The sequence below is a fragment of the Mustelus asterias genome, chromosome 17, assembly GCF_964213995.1.
Source record: "Mustelus asterias chromosome 17, sMusAst1.hap1.1, whole genome shotgun sequence".
Classification (NCBI taxonomy): Eukaryota; Metazoa; Chordata; class Chondrichthyes; order Carcharhiniformes; family Triakidae; genus Mustelus; species Mustelus asterias.
The window spans coordinates 59391029-59411420 of NC_135817.1; positions in this window are offsets into that span (position 1 = coordinate 59391029).

A 20392-nucleotide genomic window follows, 5' to 3' on the forward strand; every position below is an offset into this window, starting at 1 on the left:
CTCTTCCTCAAAAACATGGCCCCTCTCCTTGGTGAACACTGAAGAAAAGTATTCATTCAAATTATCCACGTATCTGAAACCCTCCCTCCTACACCATCCCTGCAACCACATGTTTAACTGCACTCTCTCCCTGTTCCTCAACTCGCTATCACGTGGCACCAGCAACATACCAGAGATGACCACATGTTTTGTCTTGGCTCTCAGCTTCCAGCCCAGCTCCCGAAATTCCTGTTTTAAATCCCCGTCCCTTCTCTTACCTATGTCATTGGTACCAATGTGTACCACGACTTGTGACTGTTTCCCCTCCCCCTTAAGAATCCGGAAAACACGGTCTGAGACATCACGGGCCTTGGCATCCGGTAGGCAACATACCATCCGTGAGTCTCTTTTGCTGCCACAGAACCTCCTATCTATCCCTCTAACTAACGAGTCCCCAATAACTATTGCCCTCCCGCTCTGCCCCTTACCCTCCCGAGCCACAGAGACGGACACAGTGCTGGATATCCTCTCACTGCGGCTCACCACTGGTATGTCGTCCCCCTCAACCGTATCCAAAGCGGAATACTTGTTGCTAAGGGGAACAACCACAGGGGATCCCTGCACGGACTGCTTCCTCCCAGCCCCTCTCACCGTCACCCATCTGTTTTCATTCCTCGGAGTAACTGTATCCCTAAAGCTTCTGTCTATGGCCACCTCTGCGTCCCTAATGATCCTAAGTTCATCCAACTCCAGCTCCAGTTCCCTAACATGGTTTTGGAGGAGCTGCAGATGGGTGCACTTCCCACAGGTGTAATCAGCAGGGACACTGACGGAGTCCCTCACCTCAAACATAGTGCAAGAGGAACATAGCACTGCCTGCACACCCATCCCCTCTAGATACCTTGCCAGTACCAGGTAGAAACAGCAAAAATGAATTAAACTCACCCCTGCTCGCCCTTTCTGCCTAAGCCCTGTGAGCCAAAGCCCTTATAGCTCACACTCTGCTTCCCACACACTCCACTGCCCGCTCCCGACGCTGCCCGCTGTATACTGCGGCCTACCTTTTATACTTCGCGCGGTTCAAAAACCCTTCCCAGACTCCTTAGCAGCCCACTTCTAGGTTAGGTTGGTTAACTGTTGTCACAGGGTGATCCGTCTTCCCAGAAGTGAGGACTTCAATGAGGGCAGAAGACAAGTAGAGCTGAATTAGTTCTGAGGGCATCAGTTCTAATGTTCCAGTAGTCGACAGTGTAGATGAGGGCCCGGTAATTGTACCTGGACAGAGCTCCTTTGGCTGCTATCTGTTTGATTGAATGATGGTTGACAGCAACAGGCTTTTTGCCTGGGGTTATTGTTCCCTTCAGAGGTCAAACAGAAACTGACTATAAGATCCAACAGTTTATTAATTAAAGGAATTCAGACAGCTCAAGTTTCAGTCATGTGACATTGTTATTTTGGGTTGACTAATTTTGACCTTCCCATTGTCCGCCCCTCGCCCGCTCCGATTCCTGTGGCAGGTGGGACGGTAAAATTCCGGCCATAGTGACCAGAATTCCCTGATCTGACAGCTGCCAGCAAGAGCAGAGAATTTGGCACTCAGCCAAATCTCCATTCACAGCTGTGGGACCAGGGAACCTCAGCCGCAGGTGGGGTTGGAGAATTCCAGCCAACATCTTCGTGTAAAGATAATTGGCAGGATTTTCCAGTCCCATCCACCCCGGGCCCAGGAATTCTTTCTTGAAGTCAATGGAATATTTAGGCCAATGTTTTTAGTTATTGATAATCAAAGGAACTCAAATTTTTGGATGGTTGTGGATTGACAAAGTTTATGTATAATATGTTCTGATTATCAATAACTTAAATTTATAAGCCTTTGGTAAAAATGCCCAAGAGCATTTAATGGCAATGGTCTATACTATGCAAGACAAAGGAGCAGGAAGTGAAAGATGGATAATCAGAAGGTAATATCCTGGGCCCAATAATGAGACAAAGAAAATTGGGGTTACACAAGAGACCACACGAGGAATCAGGCCATGAGATTCATTGTCAAACATACATTGATCAGGGCTGGGTTAAGGATGCACTTGGAGTCATCCAAAAGGTCTGATTCTAGAAATAGAAGTGCTGAGTATTCGTATACTGAGTTTTTAAGAGATGGGGAGTGCAGGACAGGGTATTCTCTGCCAAAATCCTTTGTTGCATAGACTGTGGTGGTGTAGGAATATTGAACTTACTTTTGTTGTCCAACTTGGTGTGTTTTCTCCGGGTGCTCAGGGTTCCTCCCATAGTCCAAAAATGTGCGGGTTACGTTGATTGGCCATGGTAAATTGACCCTAGTGTCAGGGGGTTAGCAGGGTAAATATGTGGGGTTATGAGAATAGGGCCTGGGTGGGATTGTGGTCGGTGCAGACTCGATAGACCGAATGGCCTCCTTCTGCACTGTAGGGATTCTATGGTTCCATGGTTCTATGATCACCTGAAATTGGAAGAATTTAGCCAGAAGGGTGGTGCCATCACGCTGCTTGTGTTTAGGAACTACATATTCGCAAAATTTAAATGAAAGAAAGTTATGCTGAACTCCCATAGACTCTCCAATTCTGCCTAACATTACCATAATTGCAAACCCTTAATTTTAGGAGGCAATTTGCAAATATCCTCCAGCCTAGTTTTTCTAAATGCTTAATAAAAATATTACAATAATAAATGTTTAGTGTCAGTTATAATCAGTAGCACAATTATATAATTTGTGCTACTGATTAAGTTATCTAAGTTTCTGCTACACATAGTTTGCTCTTGATATTTTAATTTTTTTGTGCTGAAAAGGAAAGGTTCAATACAACTTTCTGTTGGACTTTTTATGCGGCGAGTGTTCCCAGCTCAGCCTCAATCTATTGTGTGGGAAAATACTGAGGGGGTGCAAGTGGTGGAAATCAGAGATTTTTCACTCTAGGTTGCCTTTGCACAACTACTTGTACAGTTTGTTGCAGTGCTACTTGCGGGGTTAGTGAAATGGAATTTGAAATCACATTCCTGGCTAGCAAACAATACCAGATGGAAAACAAACCAAATGTCATTTGAATGGCTTTTTAAGAATGGCAGAAAGGCCATTCTTAAAAAGCCATTTTCCAAGCCATGTGTTTGAACTTGTGTAATCATCCTGGTCATTCCCAACTATCCCAAACCTAGTTTAGTTTTGCCTTGTACTCAAATTGTCTATTGTTCAGAAGATGTTGAAATATATTTACAGATTCATGCTGACCTGTTAGAAATAGACTCTACATAGATAGCAAAATAACCTTGAACATAGCTCTCCCTTAAAAGGAACAGTGAGTACTCCTCTCCAAGTTTACTTCTATCTTTTTGCTGTCTGTATATTGGCTGCAGTTTGGCTAACCAGTGGTCAAAGAAAGTTTATAGCCAGATTTTATATAGAATTACAATGGATTTACAGCATAGCAACTGATTCATACAAGAGTTTATGCTTCACAGAAGCCTCCTTCCATTATATTTCATATAACTTCATCAATATATGCTTCTGTTCCTGTAATAATACAGGAAGCCAACTGCAAAGGAACTGTGTTTTATTTGATAAAGTACAAGTTAAACCACAAGCCTGTGGTGCATGTACATATGTCCCATCTGGGACGATAGAATACCGGATCCTCTCAGGGGTCCATTTCACCAAAGGCTCGGGATTCGAGTTCCACCTGGTTAGGCAATTACCAATCATTACAGGAACTTGTATTTCACGAGTCCTACTGGAAGGTCAATCAGGGATTCCCCATTTAAGTCCTGGGGCTTATCACCATTCCTTTCTGCCTCATATATTTCTCCGGCATCCTCTTAAATGCATCTATGCTATTCGCTTTAGCTGCACCATTTGGTAGCAAGTTTTACAATTTAGCCACTTAAAAATTATGAAGGGGCAGCTATCAGTTGTCACCTGTGGATGTTAGTGATCCCTGGTTGTGTATTGTGGTTTGAAAAATGATGTAAAGAGGATCTTAGAAAGTGTAGTGCTCCTCCTGATGTGACATTCTACACCAGCATGTTTGATCTGTGGCCAGGAATCCAGGTTTTTTTTCTAGTGGGGGGGGCAGGGATCTTACCAAAAGAATTTTAAGTGCCAAACTAGTGTGAACATGGGAAAGAATCACACCTATTTTTTGGACGAGCTCTCAGACATGAACTTATGACACATGGTGCAAAAAAAGAGTCAAAGTGTAATTCACGTCAGTAGGGGGAGTGGACGGAGTCTATTCTTGCCCGGAAGCTGGTTGCTGAAAGCAAGAATGCACCATTGCATGTGCGCTGATCTTCCAGTACACTAATTGTTTACAAAAGTACACAGGTAATGCACTGGGAGATATTCCCTCACCAAATCAAACCCCCCTCCCCGATTGCGGCAAACCCCAAATTGCAAATTGCAGAGTGTGCAGCCCCTCCGCTTCCCCTTAGTCCTCACCCCACCCCTTGGTACCAGTGTCCAATGGGAAGTGTGAGGCTGGGCCTGCCAGGGTGCCAGGCTGGTACTTCCAGGGTCCCAGGCTGGCACTTCCAGGCTGGCATTGTCCAAGGAGTATTTCTGCCCCCCCCCGCCTCTGACTAGACAGGGGTCTCATAGACCTCTGGTCCCACCAACGAGTTTATTACATCTGAACCCCGTTGTTGAGGACCATACGTGATCCTCACCAGTGAGGACTTCCATTGGCGAGGCCGTTAAGGCAAGTGAGTCCGGATGATTCCGTCTCAGGCTAACTAATAATATTTACATTCTGACTTAAATATTATAATCAGCTTTACACCCTTCCCGGGCACAAGGCTGATTACACCTGCTTCACAGTGCCGGTAATATCATGAGAAGTGAAAAACTGGGTGCGAACCCATGCTTTTGCCTCTCTCGTGATCTTACTGGCTTGCTATGCCAATTGACCGGTGGGTGAGCCGGTATGATCACCCCTTAAGTCTTAGCATCAGCCCACGAACTAACTCTGGTGATTAAAAACAGTGCATCAACAACAGCACGATCTTCAAGGAATTCCAGAATACCCCCGATGAGACTACAGTACAATAATTTCCTGAATATATAGCAATGGAAAACACTTTGCTTGTAGCTATGAGGAAGGCAGGTCATTAAAATGAAGTCAATTATTGAGAACAAAATGACATGTAGTAGAAAAGGGTATTTTTTTTAATTGACTAGTTAAAACTAAACCACTTACCATGTTGCCTATTAAGAAGAACAAACTTACATTTATATATTGCTCCTTTCATGATCTTAGGACATCTAAAGCCAATTAAGTACTTCTGAAGCAGCTAGTTTGGACCCTGCAAAGTCCCATAACCCAATAATGTGATTATGGCTAGATATTGTGTTTGAGTGATGTTAGTTGGGGGATTGGCCAGGTCACCAGGAAGAAGCCCCATGCCCTTCTTCAAAATGGTGCTGTGAAATTTTTTACATGCGCAAGAAAGGGCAAGACGGGACTTGACTTAATGTTTCATCTGAAAGGCTGCTCCTCTAACAGTGCAGCATTCAGTAGCATTGTACTGAAGTACAGAAATTAGGTTAATTATTTCTATATACGCATGCTACTTAAAATTTCTTACAATCCATCATCCTATATATCCACTTGATGTTTAACAATCGTCATAATTTATTTAGTAATTATTATCTCTTGCATTCTTAAATAACAAATGTATCAACACCATTGTGACTTATTTTATTTTGAAACCTTATCCTTTCCAATTCCAAGTTTACAGTCGAATTTGTTTGCACAAGTTGAGGGCCAACTTTTGGTCCTATCAATTAAGCACTATTATCTTTAGAGAGATTTTTACCTTTTCCAAATTACATTGCAATTTACAATATACTTCACTTCTCCACAACCACTTGTACCACAAATTTAAACAAGTTATCAGCTGCACGTTATCACCAATGAGCACTGGATGTACCAGACATTTATCGCTATGGGCTTGCAAAGTGCAAAATATTTTTTTGCGTCAGTTTTTCCTGAAATAAATTCCGTTTGATATTTTTCTCAATCTATCAATTCCACCTTGTTTTTCACACACACAGCTTGCATTCCTTCATATTTCTGCATGTCTGCACCTTTAGAAGTCAGCGTGCATTGTTATGCAAGTGTTGGCATCAGTCATCCATAAAATTATTAGCAGTGATTATCATGCCGTTCCAATAAATAGTTTCCTGGGAAACTGCTGTTTCAATAAATAATTTCCTGGGAAATTGCTCAATCAGCAATATCAAGCAGTAAGTCACACTACTGCAAATTCAGCTCTTCAGAGAGAAAAAATGATACTCGCTGGAATACAGCCAGAAACAAACGAGCTGAACGTGTCCTCCAAATTGTGGGTTAACTGCTCAAACGTAATCACATTGTAGCAAAAAATGACTCTGAAGTACAACTGTAATGGTGGACTCTCACCCATTCCATCATATTTTCTCTAAAAAATAACATTTGTAACATAATGAATATCTAGAAAATTACAAATTTGCCCATACCATTTCTAGTGGTTCCAATAAGCAAATAGGAGATAGGAAGAGGAAGATTTGATGGCAGAATGAGTGATTAGGAAAAAATGCATGTGAACCATGTACAGAGACAGAAAAAATAATAATGAATGTGGATTAGCATAAAAAGAGAGATGAAGAACACCGGCAAGAAGGAGGCATATGGAAAATAATTACAGGGAGAAAGAGAGAAGTTTTCTTTTTATCTGAGATCAACTAGTCTATTAACATTAGGCGTCTTTGATCTTGGTCATGTCGTACCTATCAAAAGCATCATTTGAAAGTATGACCTCAGAGGCACCATATCTTAAGAGTGCCATACTGAAGGGCATCTTGTCTTTAAAGCAACATGCTTATGTAGAACAAGAATTCATTCTATAATGAACTAAGTACATAGTTGTTAAGTGTCTTGGGACATGTCACTATGTTAGAGGAGTGACATAAATACAAGTTTGAACATGAGAAATAAGAGCTGGAATTGCCCATACCAAAGGAAGGAAATACTTGCTCTTGAGGGGTTCACCTGGGATACTGGGTTGTACACTGAAGAGAGGTTGAATGAATGGGTTCATATTCTCTGGAATTTAAAAGAATGAAAGGTGATCTCATTGAAATATATATGATTCTGAGGGGGCTTGACATGGTAGATGCAGAGAAGCCTCTCAGTATCTTATGTTGTTTTTCTCTCTCTCTCTCCTCCCCTCAACCTGCTCTGCCATTTAATCAGATCATGACTGATCTTCAACCTCAACTTCACTTTGCACCCAATCCCCATACCACATGATTTCCTCAGAGTCCAAAGATTGTAGACATGATGTGGAGATGCCAGCGTTGGACTGGGGTGGGCACAGTAAGAAATCTCACAACTCCAGGTTAAAGTCCAACAGGTTTATTTGGAATCATGAGCTTTCGGAGCGCTGCTCCTTCATCAGGCGAAGGAGCAGCGCTCCGAAAGCTCATGATTCCAAGTAAACCTGTTGGACTTTAACCTGGTGTTGTGAGACTTCTTACAAAGGTTGTAGAATCATAGAATGATTGCAGCACAGAAGGAGGGTATTTGGCCTATCGAACCTGTGGCCTTTCTCTGCAGAACCTGATCTTGAATATATCCAGTGGCTGAGCATCCACAGCCCTCTGGAGTAGAGAACGTCAAAGAATCACAACCCTTTGAGTAAAGAAATTTCTCATCATCTCAGTTTCACTAAAGAAAAACAACTGAGGAAATTAATGAGTTCAAAAGTGGAAAAGTTCTCTGGATCTGATTTCTACATTCTTACAATGAAAACAGAAATGTGGCAGCAGGGATGCATTGTTTGTGATCTTCCAAAATTTGCAAGCTTCTGTAATGGTCTTAGTGGATTGGAAGATAGCAAATGTAGCACTGCTAGGGAAAAAATGGTATGTTGGTCTTTGTTGCATAGAGCTTGCAGTACAAGAGAAGGGAAATCTTACCACAATCATACTGGTGAGATCACACCTGGAGCATTCTGTACAGTTTTGGTCTCTGTACAAAAGGAAGAAAATCATTGTTCTTGTGAGCTGCAACTGGGATGACTAAACTGTACATTGAATGAATGGGCATATATTCTCAGCAATTTAAAATAATGAAAGGTGGTCTCATTGAAACATATATGATTCTGAGGGGGCTTGACTTGATAGATACAGAGAAGCATCTCAGTATCTCATCTTGCTTCTCTCTTCTCCTCTCCTCCTGTCACCAATTAACCCTGCTTTGGATATATTGTTTTTCACTTTGATGTTATTCTATCTCCACAATAACTTGGACTAGGCTTTTAGCATATAGATGCAAATTGTATTCTACTCTCTCCACTTTGAACTCATCTGTTCTACAGTTCTAGTGGCTATTTCTATACACCATTGTTCACTTAGGTGACTTAGGTAAGCACTAATGCTAAGCTAATTTGCATATCAAAACACTTTCAAACAGATGCACTCTTATCGGTTCCCCTTTTATCCAACTCTTTATTTTATTCCAGTTTTATTTTTAAACTTGATTTTACTCAATTCTTGATTTTTCCCTTTCTCTAATATCTTGTACACCCCCCCCCCCCCCCCCCCGACCCTGGAAGTTCCCAAGTTTCCAGGTAAGGATTGCATGGCCAGGAAGTTCAAACTTCTGATGGGCAATTGCCCTGCACTGGGAACCATCCAATAATCACAAACCTCAAATGATTCCAATTGTGTTATGGTAATAGTTAATCAGAAAAAGTTAGAAGAATTATAACCACGGTTAGCTTCTGGATAACTATAACATTGACCCACCCCACCCTTATAAGAGCCCCTACCTCACACCCCCCGCCCCAAACACTAATTGGCCACAGGACTCCCCTCCGCTTCCCGATCACTCTACAAGCCCCCACCCCAACCCTTGATTACCCCCTGACCTTAACCTGTCCAGGACTACCTGACTGCTCCATCGCCGAGCACACCCAGAACACCCACAGGACCGCCTAACTGTACTCCATGCCCTAACCCTAACCCCCAGTCCTGACCCAATCCTGCTCACATTTTATAAACTTACCTTCTCTCTGGCATCTCAGTGGTTGAACCTATAAACTTACCTGCTTTATAGCAGCTAGTGCTGTAAAAAGGGGGTGTATCCTCCTTAATTCTGATGCTGCAGCCCTGGACAGAAGACCATGGAAACCTACTGTTGCTACCCAAATTTCACCCCACCTGAATGAGAAAGTCAAGTGAAATAGGAGCAGCTGGATTTCCAGGTAAGGAACTGTGAGTGGAATGTCAATCCAACTCAATTGCCACTCCAGCAGAAGTTATAGCCTCTCATTTCTAACCTCATCATCCAGTGTCATGTTCACCTGACATGTTTACATGGGATATACTTAAGCAAAGTTATTATTTTAAATTTCTGCCGCTTCATTATTGTTACCTGTCCTGTCCATCATTAAGTGACCCTATTCCCACCACAACTTTCATTTTTTCTTTATGTGCCTGTAAAATATTTTTCTATTTTATGTTCCTTGATTTAATTTCATGGTTCCTCTTTTCCCTCTAATTGTTTTTTTACTTCTTTTCTAATCTTTGCGTATTCTCCCATGCTCTACCCTGCTGTCCTTGTACTTAGCGCATATCTCTTTCTCTCCATTAACTCTTTCCTCACATCTTTTTTATCCTTTCAGCTGTCATGGGTGTAACTGGCAAGGCCAGCATTTATAGCCCATCCCTAATTGCTCTTCAACTGAATGGCAGGCTGAGTCATTTCAGAGGGCAGTTAAGAGTCAACCACATTTCTGTAGGTCTGGAGTCACATGTAGGTCAGACCAGGTAAGGATGGCAGATTTCCCACCCTAAATGACATTAGAGAACAACAATCGACGAAAGTTGCCACAATCACCATTACTGAGACTAGCTTTATATTTCAGAGTTATTAAATGAATTTGAATTTTACCAGCTGCCATTTTGGAATTTGAACCTGTGCACCCAGGAAATTACCCTGGATTACTAATCCAGTGACATTAGCACTATGCCATCACCCATGTTGACTCATTACTGTATTAGCTGGTCGGTTTTTTTCAAACTTTATTTATTTGTTTTTACAAAAAGGTAAATCATAAAATACAGGCAGAGAAAAAGTTAGAAGAAAAGGGGGTGAAAAAAAGTAAAAAGAGAAGAGGGATAGATAGAATTATTCAACTCATAAAAGAAAGGTTGTCAAAATAACAAATAAAAGGTTGCAAGACTGAATCAAATTTTTAATTGATTCAAGTAAGGTATATTTATTCTTTACAAGTTTAAGAAATGTCATCATCTCTTTTACCCATTGTGAATGGGAGGGCGCAACAGCAAACCTCCAACTGAATAAAACAAGTCAACATGCAAGCAATGAAGGAAGGCCAAGGCATCTGACTGGTGATGATCTACAGCTATCTCATCAGGAATTACCTCAAAAATACCAATATTAGGGCAAATTTAAATAGATTTGTGTGACGATACTGTGCCTTGAAGAAATGTATTTGAGTCATGTTTCTATGCAGTATGTTTTTTAAACAGTCTGTTCTAACACCAGTGCCACTTGGACTGTAACTGGTAGCCTCTGTTGTAACTGCAGCAGCATAATTGGTCCTAATTGCTAGAATGTTTGTTTTAATATGGACTAATGTTGTCCTGTTATTTTAGTGTTTTTCCACTGGGGTTTTTGCAGAGTAGGGCTTGATTAGGTTGATTGACAAGTAAGGTCAGGTGACTGGGTGGGACTAGGTTTACACAGACAAATGGAGTCAGTTGCTTTTTGAGAACTGTAGAAGAACAAATAGCTCTGAGTCTCTGAAGTCTGGGATCTTCCAGAAACTATTTATCTGAAGTTCTGCTGTCTGAGGATATATCGTTCTCTGGGAGCTGCTGTATTGGAGGCAGATTTAACCTACAGGTGATTAATAAAAAAATGTAATCCACAAGATAAAAATTGGAAAAAAAACCAAATTTTTCTAAAACTTTGAATAAATGGTCCCATCTACAATGTTGAATGTTTTTTCAGCATCTAAGGACATGATAACTTCTGGAAGAGGAGGAGGAGTCTCAGAATAAATAACATTAAATAGTCGCCTTAAATTAAAGAATGACTGTCAACACTTAATAAAGCTAAATTAATCAGGAAAGATAATAGCTGCCAAAACGTGCTCCCAAGGGAGGGCACAAGCGTTGGCTAGTGTCTTGTAATCTGTGTTTGGCCAAGATATAGGGCGATAGGAGCTTCACACTATTTGGTCCTTACCCTTTTTCACTAATAGTGAGATGTTAGCCTGATTTAAAGTAAAAGGAAGATTATTGTGAGAAAGCCATTCTGAGAAGACTAAGCTAAGCAGGGGCGATAAATGGGAAGAGAATTTTAAATAAAAATCAACAGAAAAACCACCAAGTCCTGAAGCCTTATGACTTCCTCACGCCGTGATGGATTGATCTATTCCTTGAGTTGAAAGGAGATTATCTAATGTGGACCTTTAGCAGGGCCCGTGATTTTCTCCTTCCCCCATCAGCAACGTACCACGTTTCGTGACACTCAAAGTCAGGAACATCATTTGAATACATTATCAACTCATTATCAGGCCTCTATGTCTGAATCACTTCCATTCTCCACCACCACCCTGGTAAGAAAGTCCATTCACGTTGGTGTGAAGGCAGAACATATGAAATCTGACTGTTCTCCCAAGCCGTACACCTGGTGAGCAGATCCCCCAGAGGAGCTCAGGTTACTGCATCATTCAGGGGTGAGAGGGTCATGTCTGGGTATGGCCCCTGGCCACAGCCTCTGGTGGTGCCCTGGCACTGAGAGGGGACAGTGCCGGGGCAGTGCCAAGGAAATGCTAGAGAAGTGCCTGGGCAGTGTTGTGTGGGGGTGAGAGCATGGTGGGGGGTGGAGGGAGGGGGGAATTCTGGACCATATACTGAAGAAAGCCACTGATGCTGTTAGCTGCTTCAGTGCCTCTTTTTCTGCCCAGTATTGGCCTTTCTTGATATCGGGAAAATTTTGCCCTTATAATGCTCAGTGTTTGGATTGCCAGTTAACTTGGAGCATAAATTCAACTAATCCAGAGAGGCAATTTGAGTGCTGTTCACAGTGTAAGAAATAATTTGACCACGGATATAAACCTTAAATGCTTCTCAAATAGTGGGTACAGTAAGATCAGAGGTTCTATTGAAGTCTAAGTACAAATCAATCTGGGGGGAAATAGAGTTAATAAATTCTTCATCAGGATCAAAAGGCAAGTACGTTGAGAGGGCACAGTTTCAGATAATAATGGGACATGGTCAGATATAACAATTTTATGATATTCACTGGAGTCTACAAGTGAAATAAGTTGTGTCCAAAAGAAAAAAATCTATTCTTGAATAATAATAATGAACTGGAGAGAAAAAAGAAAAATCGCTTGCAGTAGCAAAAGAAAATGCCAGGGATCTGTAATCTCGTAAAGTTGTAGAAAGGTGTTAATAACAGAAGCTGATCTAGCAACAGAGCATGAACCAGTTTTGAGAGCATTCAAGAGAAGGATTTAACCGTAATTGAAGTCCCCACCCAGAGACAGATGATGATTGTGCAAGTTAGGCAAAGAGGTGAAAAAATTGGTTAAAAAAAACTGAGCATTATTTCATATAGGTTGTCCAGAATTACTTGTTTATAACCAGATACAATCACATAGTGGCCATGAGGATCTGCTATGATATGTGAGGAAACAAGTGGGATATTTTTATGAATCGAAATTGCAGCAACCCGTGATTTAGAGGAAAGTTTGGAGTGGAAAACCTGTCCCACCAACCCCTTCCTGAGTCTAAAATTATCTGTTTTGTATTTTACATGGTTTTTTTTATTCGGAAAGACATAACAGAACATTGTTGCATAGTTTTGCCCTGTAAAACTTTGGGGGCATCTGTTAGTTTGACATAAAAGCACCTCACTGGCGTAATAGGCCATGTCATGCTTAAAAGGGTTTACTTTAGGTAATTTTCTTGTGCAGACTGAAGTGAAAATTCGCTTTTATATCGGGACGGAAAAGAGGCGGTTATTTTGCATATTTCACTTTTAAAGGGGAATGTCACTCTCAAAAGGGAAAAAGGGAGGCAACTTCAATATAGATTATTCTTCACAATAAACTTGGTAAAAAGAATGTTTACCGAACTGCCTTTCAAAATGAGATATTTACAATTCTCCAATGACAAAAGACAGCTCAGTTCTGACAATTCCAGACATGGTTAGTCAAGTGGTATATCAGATGCGTTAATCTCTGAAGTTTTACGTAAAGTCTTAAATGAGTTTCTTGAAGGAGAACAGAAAGTGCGAGGCAGTAAAAAGACCAAAATTGGAGCAATGCAGAGTACTCAGTGGGCTGAGGTGATCGCAGAGATAGGGATGATGAGAATTTAAAATTGGATGTACTGGGGGATTGGGAGCCAGTGTAGGTCAGTGAGCACAGTGATGATAGGTGAGCATTTTACCATGGTCTTTGAGGGAGCCCAACATTAGAGCCCAAAGGATGCCCTGAGCCCATACTTGCTGACAGTGGATCAGTCTTGCCTGTAGTTGACAGGAGGATGGATGAAAATTTTGGCAGCCAGTGGGTTGAGGCAGGGGAGCTGGTGGGGCAATGTTATAGGAATCAAAGTCAGAGCTTATGTGATGGAAAGGATATTGCGTTGGAATCTCAGTTAGTTGTCAGATAGGATGGAGGTTTTAAACAGTCAGTTTCAACCTGAGACAGTGGCTGTGCAAGATGACAGAATTGGTGGCAAGGGTACAGAATTTGAGGAGGAGCCTTTGACCTTTCCAATATTTAAATAGAAATAGATGGTTGGCAGGCTAAATGTGTTTGGTTACAATTATGCTTTTCATATAACTCTCATTATTCTCTTCAGATTTAGCAAGTCAAAAATAAATACATTTAATGTTGCTATATGCCTATGAAACTTGATCCTTTTAAACCATCTCTCATTTGCTTATATAAAAGCAAAATCTGCAGATGCTCGAATCTGAAATGAAAACAGAAAATGCTGGAAAATCTCAGCAGGCCTGACAGCATTTGTAGGGACAGCATAGAGCCAACGTTTCAAGTCTAGATGACCCTTCAAAGGGTCATCTAGACTCAAAACATTGGCTCTATTCTCTCTCCACAGATGCTGTCAGACCTGAGATTTTCCAGCATTTTCTGTTTTTGTCTCATTTGCTTATGTTCCAGACAGGAGAGAGGGGCAGAACTGAATTCCTTTATTCTCTTGCCATCTGTCTGTAAGCAAAGATGTCTTTGCTTTGAAAATAGGCTGTGGTGCTTATTCCAAAAATCCTTTGTTGGTGTCATTTTTTTATATGTAACTCACTGCAAACTCTCTGAAGTTTAGTTTATTTATACATTCAAATCTAGGGAGTGATTGCAACTTCAAACGCACACATAAGTATACTCGAAAGGGGAAGGGGGTTGAAAAGAAGGGTGGTTACAACTATAAATAATTAAATAATAGTAAAATGGACCACAGAAATAGATATCCATTCACGGTGATTTCCAGGGTCCAGAAGGGGCTCCTCCAAGGAGACGTTCCATTCCAGCGGATTCCTGGCTGAAGACAGCAGCACAGAATTTCTTTCAAATGGACAGAAATACAGTGAAATGCAATTGCTGTACATAAAATTGGTTGCCTGGCAAGCAATGACCAGATGAACAGACTGCGAGATGCTGAGAGTTGTCACAGGCGGCTTTGTTAACCCACAGTCCTGTTGTTTTTTTTTCTTGCAGGTTGGAGTTAAATCAACAGACTGGCCTGCTTCTGAGTTCTGAAACTTATAAGGGGATTTCAAACTGAGGTCACATGTGTCACATGACCCCTCTTCCTCCACAATGATTTCACTAAGAGATGGATATCTGGTGTCTGAATCAGGCTTTTGTTTTATGGCTCATAACATCCCAGTCATTAGCTCCTGAGCCATTATCCATATTAGTGAAGCTGTTCCAGGTAACTACGACTTGGTTGACCCTTGCACTCCACTAGAGAGGTAAGCTTATAAAGATGCGAATGACATCCATTTCCTTTCAGTAGTTCCTTTTCAAAATGGCAGTCCAAGGCGTGAGATTCCATGAGCAACATGTCAAGGAATGTTTCCAGTGCAATCCATATAATGCTCTAGTGGTCACCTTATAATTTCTGACATCAGGTGACTTGTGGTGACCATCTTTTTGTTCAGCAAAATTTATTTTAAGGTAAACAAAAATAATAAAATTTGATTTAATAGTTTATGATTTTTCCTCACATCTTATTGACATGTCAATTATGTATAAGGCATTGTAAATATAACTATTGGATTTTTATAGTAAGTTCAAAAGAACTTTTATATACAAGGATATGAATAGATTTTAAATAGACAACTGCACGTTCTTAAAAATACCAGTTTATTTAATGCTTGTATTCTGAACTGCTGTGAGAACAAGCCAACAGAAAGAAAAGTTCAACTCAACCTTGAGAACAGAAGAGCTTGAATCCTCATGAGATAGTGTTACTTTTTTTTCATGACAAAGTAACTATGTGTCAGATATTTTCCTTCTATAATTTGTAACATTGAAAACTTTCACTTGTGTAAAAAGCAACAAAATTCATTAAATGCTTCAGATTTGAGTTGAGTAAAAAATATCAGTCTTATAATTGCTTAGAAATGTTATGAGTAAACTAAAAGCATACAAGTCTAGCCAGTCAGAGTGGAATATTGTGACATAGTTAAAGAGATACCACACCTTACCTTGTACTTTAAAATGGTCACAATGAAGACTATTATTGGTCTGGATTTTGTGGTCAAGGTGAGGCAGTAATGCTTACCCGTCTTCAAAAAAACCTGCCCAGAAAGATCACTGTGGTGTGGATTTCCCTTTTCAAATGTGAGTTTGAACCTGTCACAAGTCAAGGGGACCTCCTGGTGTCCACCAACAAGCAGGGTAAATAGACAATCACCTGGAAGTGTATTCAGAGTGCAAACCAGGAAGTAAAATGCTTTAAATATTTCACTTTTAATTAAGATTTGAGAGACCAAAATGGATAATTGGCAGGTACACATGGAATAAGTTGAAATATATTATTAGCTGAGACATTGAATTTAAGAACAGGGAAGTTATGATGGAGCTGTATAAAATGCTTGTTAGCCCACAGCTGAGCAGTCCTGGTCACCGTGCTATAGAATGGATGCGATTGTACTATAAAGGGTGCAGAGGGGATTCACCAGGATGTTACATGGGCTGGAGCATTTCAGCTAGGAAGAAATGCTGGTCAGGGTGGGGCTGTTCTCCTTAGAGCAGAGAAGGTTGAGGTGTGCAAAATTATTAGGCTATAGATAAGGTAGATAGGAAGAAACTATCCCCCGCCCTTAGCAAAGGGCTCAATAACCAGGGGCATAGATTTAAAGGGATAGGAGATTTAGAGGGGATTTGAGGAAAAACTTTTTCACCCAGAAGGTGGTGGGAATCTGGAATTCACTGCCTGAAAGAATGGTGGAGGCAGGAACCCTCACAACATTTAAGCTGTATTTAGATGAGCACTTGAAACGCCATCGCATACAAGGCTACAGACCAAGTTCTGGAAATGGGAATAGAATAGATGCTTGGTAGCTGGCACAGACATGATGGACCGAAGGGCCTTTTTGTGCTGTGAAATTCTAAGACTGTAAACAAACTTTAAAAATTCATTTTTTAATATTTCAAAAGTTACATCAAAAGGCAGCTTCTTAGCTTTTTTACATTCATGGGACATGGACGTCGCTGGCTGGCCAGCATTTATTACCCATCCCTATTGCCCGAGAGAGTCAACCACATTGCTGTGGTGCTGGAGTCGCATGTAGGCCAGACCAGGTAAGGACAGCAGATTTCCTTCCCTAAGGGACAGTAGTGAACCAGATGGGTTGTTCCGACAATTGACAATGGTTTCATGGTCATCAGTAGATTCTTCATTCCAGATATATTTTATTGAATTCAAATTCCACCATCTGCCATGGCGGGATTCAAACCCGGGTCCCCAGAACATTAGCTGAGTTTCTGGATTAATAGTCTAGCGATAATACCACTAGGCCCTCGTCTTCCCAGCCGTGAATATATGAAACTATTAATTAGTACTTTCAAATTTAATTGCAGAGGTAAAAGCTCTTTATGAAGAATACATTTTCTTCTACCATCAATGCTGTCAAAAGATAAGCACCTGACCTTCATATACTTTGCAACAAATGTAAATGAGAATTCATGGAAGGAAAGGTTAGCACTCCAAGTAGCTAAAACACTATTAAAAATCAGAGCTTCCAAGTTAGTACATCATTTATTGAGCCTTGAATAAAAATGCCAATGGTAACTCATGAAAATGCTGAAATTACTGGGAGTATTACATTCATAAAATGTAGGCCAACATGTTTAGCCCAATAATACCAGGAATACAACCTCCTACTCAGTTAACAAGATCTCGGTGTGGCTATTGTTTAGGTATTTATAAAATGAATGAACTGCAATAATTCATTTAATTGCAAATATTCCATGGGACTTTTAACAGTATATTTTTATTTATGATGTGGAGATGCCAGCGTTGACTGGGGTAGGCAGAGTAAGAAGTCTCACAACACCAGGTTAACGTCCAACTCATTTTTATTTAGTGGGTGTATGGCCAGTTGCTGTTTTGGATCCTGTATCGACTGACTATGGCAAATTAGTAAATGTAGCAAATCAGGATGAGATCTATCATAATTTTCAGCAGCTCTAATGTTCATTGTTTTCACTGTTACGAGTGAAGACTCATCTGCACTAACTATAATTTTGACTGATAGAGCTAGATTATCTGTCAAGTAAGGTGCCTAAATGATTACAAAAAATATTGCTCTCCATCCCAGTAATTTTAGCTGTACTTAATCGGTGGAATTTTACCAGCACGTCCGCCCAAGGTTCATACGATCCCGCCCGAGACCAACGGGGAGTACTGTTCTCCTAGCCTCGCCCACCCCTGGAATCTGAGTGGGCGTGCTGGTAAAATTCCGGCCGATGTATCTGCCTTGATTTTTTTGGTATCTTTCTCAGGATCATATCTTTCTCACGAGTTAAAGTTGGTCTTTGTTAGCTATTTCTGTAGGCTACAAAGAATATATATATATATATATATTATACACATCCCAGTCTTGTGTTCTGTGGTCATTAATGTGAATGATGCCTCTCATGTGCAGAGCCATTCGGGTCATTTTATCCAGCATGTTCCTGATAGCTGTTGAACAAGTATAAATTTCCTGCACAAGTTTCTTGGGGAGAAATCACTCAATTATAAGCTTTTTAAATAATGTGTTTAGCAGATGTAATTTTATGGGCAAACACAACATTGAATAGAGTAAGTGTCTGATCTGCTATCTGTAATTATGAAACATATCTTTTAAAAAAACTTTGTTCCAGGAAATCTTCAGAACTAATTGGAGTACAGTTTGATTCTATTGCGAGTCAGTGCAACATCATCAATTTGCAGCTATTCATACAACTTACAGTAGGGTTCAACTATGTCAATTGCAATGACTATGTTTCCAGAGCCAATTTTATGTTGAGGAGATTGTACAGAAGTTGTTGGACATGCCAAATATCAGTTTACAACAAAAATGTATTAATTGCAGAGCACAACGAACATGATTTGCTTATATTACTGGTCAGATACTTAGCAAAATGGCTAGCATGCTACACATATGGAGAGCCCTTGCTGCAACAGATCATGATCATGTGAAACAAATTCCTGTTATACTTTAATGAACATTAGACTGAAAAGGCAATTGCTAATTTTCAACTTGAACTGTTAACTTCAGTTTCTTCAAATAGGAGGCAGGCAGTGTGCAACACAGATATTCTGCAATAATTGTTTTTTGTTTACTGATTTCCTCTCCTCATTTGATTCATACTGAAGTTTGGTTCTGGAATTGCTGGCAGTCTTCTCATACTTTACCCTAGTTATCATTCTGCATGTGTCCTTGACAGTGAAGGAGAAAAGACAGTGGAAGACATTACAGCCGGGTGTATTGCTGCCCTCAAGTGTCCACTCGTGAGTATGTTCCAACAGGGCAATGACTCTGGTTGATTACCATCCTCCTTTTCTCTGATGCAGAGGCCAATGCCTCCCAATTCTGTCTAGGCTTATTTAAATTAACTTAGTACTATCATATTCATTTGATTTGATTTATTATTGTCACATGTATTAGTATATTGTGAAAAGTATTGTTTCTTGCGCGCTATACAGAGCATACCGTTCATAGAGAAGGAAACAAGAGAGTGCAGAATATAGTGTTACAGTCATAACTAGGGTGTAGAAAAAAAATCAACTTTATGCAAAGTAGGTCCATTCAAAATGGCAGCAGGGAAGAAGCTGTTCTTGAGTCGGTTGGTACATGACCTCAGACTTTTGTATCTTTTTCCCAATGGAAGAAGGTGGAAGAGAGAGTCTGGGGTGCATGGGGTCCTTAATTATGCTGGCTGCTTTGCCTAGGCAGCGGGAAGTGTAGTCAAAGTCAATGGATGGGAGGCTGGTTTGCGTAATGGATTGGGCTACATTCACGACCTTTTATAGTTTCTTGTGGTCTTCGGCAGAGCAGAAGCCATATCAAACTGTGATACAACCAGAAAGGATGCTTTCTATGGTGCATCTGTAAAGGTTGGTGAGAATCATAGCTGATATGCCAAATTTCCTTAGTCCTCTGAAAAAGTAGAGGCATTGGTGGGCTTTCTTGACTATTGTGTCAGCATGGAAGGACCAGGACAGATTGTTGATGATCTGGGCACCTAAAAACTTGAAGCTCTCGACCCTTTCTACTTTGTCCACGTTGATGTAGACAGGGGCATGTTCTCCTTTATGCTTCCTGAAGTCAATGACAATCTCCTTCGTTTTGTTGACATTGAGGGAGAGATTATTGTCGCCATACCAGTTCAGTGGCTCTAATCATGCAATTTCAAAATGTGTGCGCTCTGTTAAATGGCCCAAATATTGCCGGACAAATAATACCAAATTCAGGGTGTCCATCATTATTAATGCATAAAAGTCCAGCAAATTGTGGGGAGAAATGTGTTGATAGGTGCAAATCACATGTTGCTGTACAATTCACAATGGTGTTACTGCCTCACAAGAAACAGAACTGTCAACCTTCTCTGAGCTTCAGGAAATTGCTGGCTTTGCACCATTAATTTAAATTAAGCTCAGAACAGATATTAGAGCTGATACTTCCAAGTCACAAGGGCCCCGTAATGACATGATTTATGGTCTAGACTGAAAAATAACCTTGGAGATCCAGAAAGGGATCAACTTAAACCTTGGGAGTCTCAATTCTACGGACTGTAAACTGTTTCTGGAGGATTTTTACTTTTTTTTTTCTCTCACTCCAAT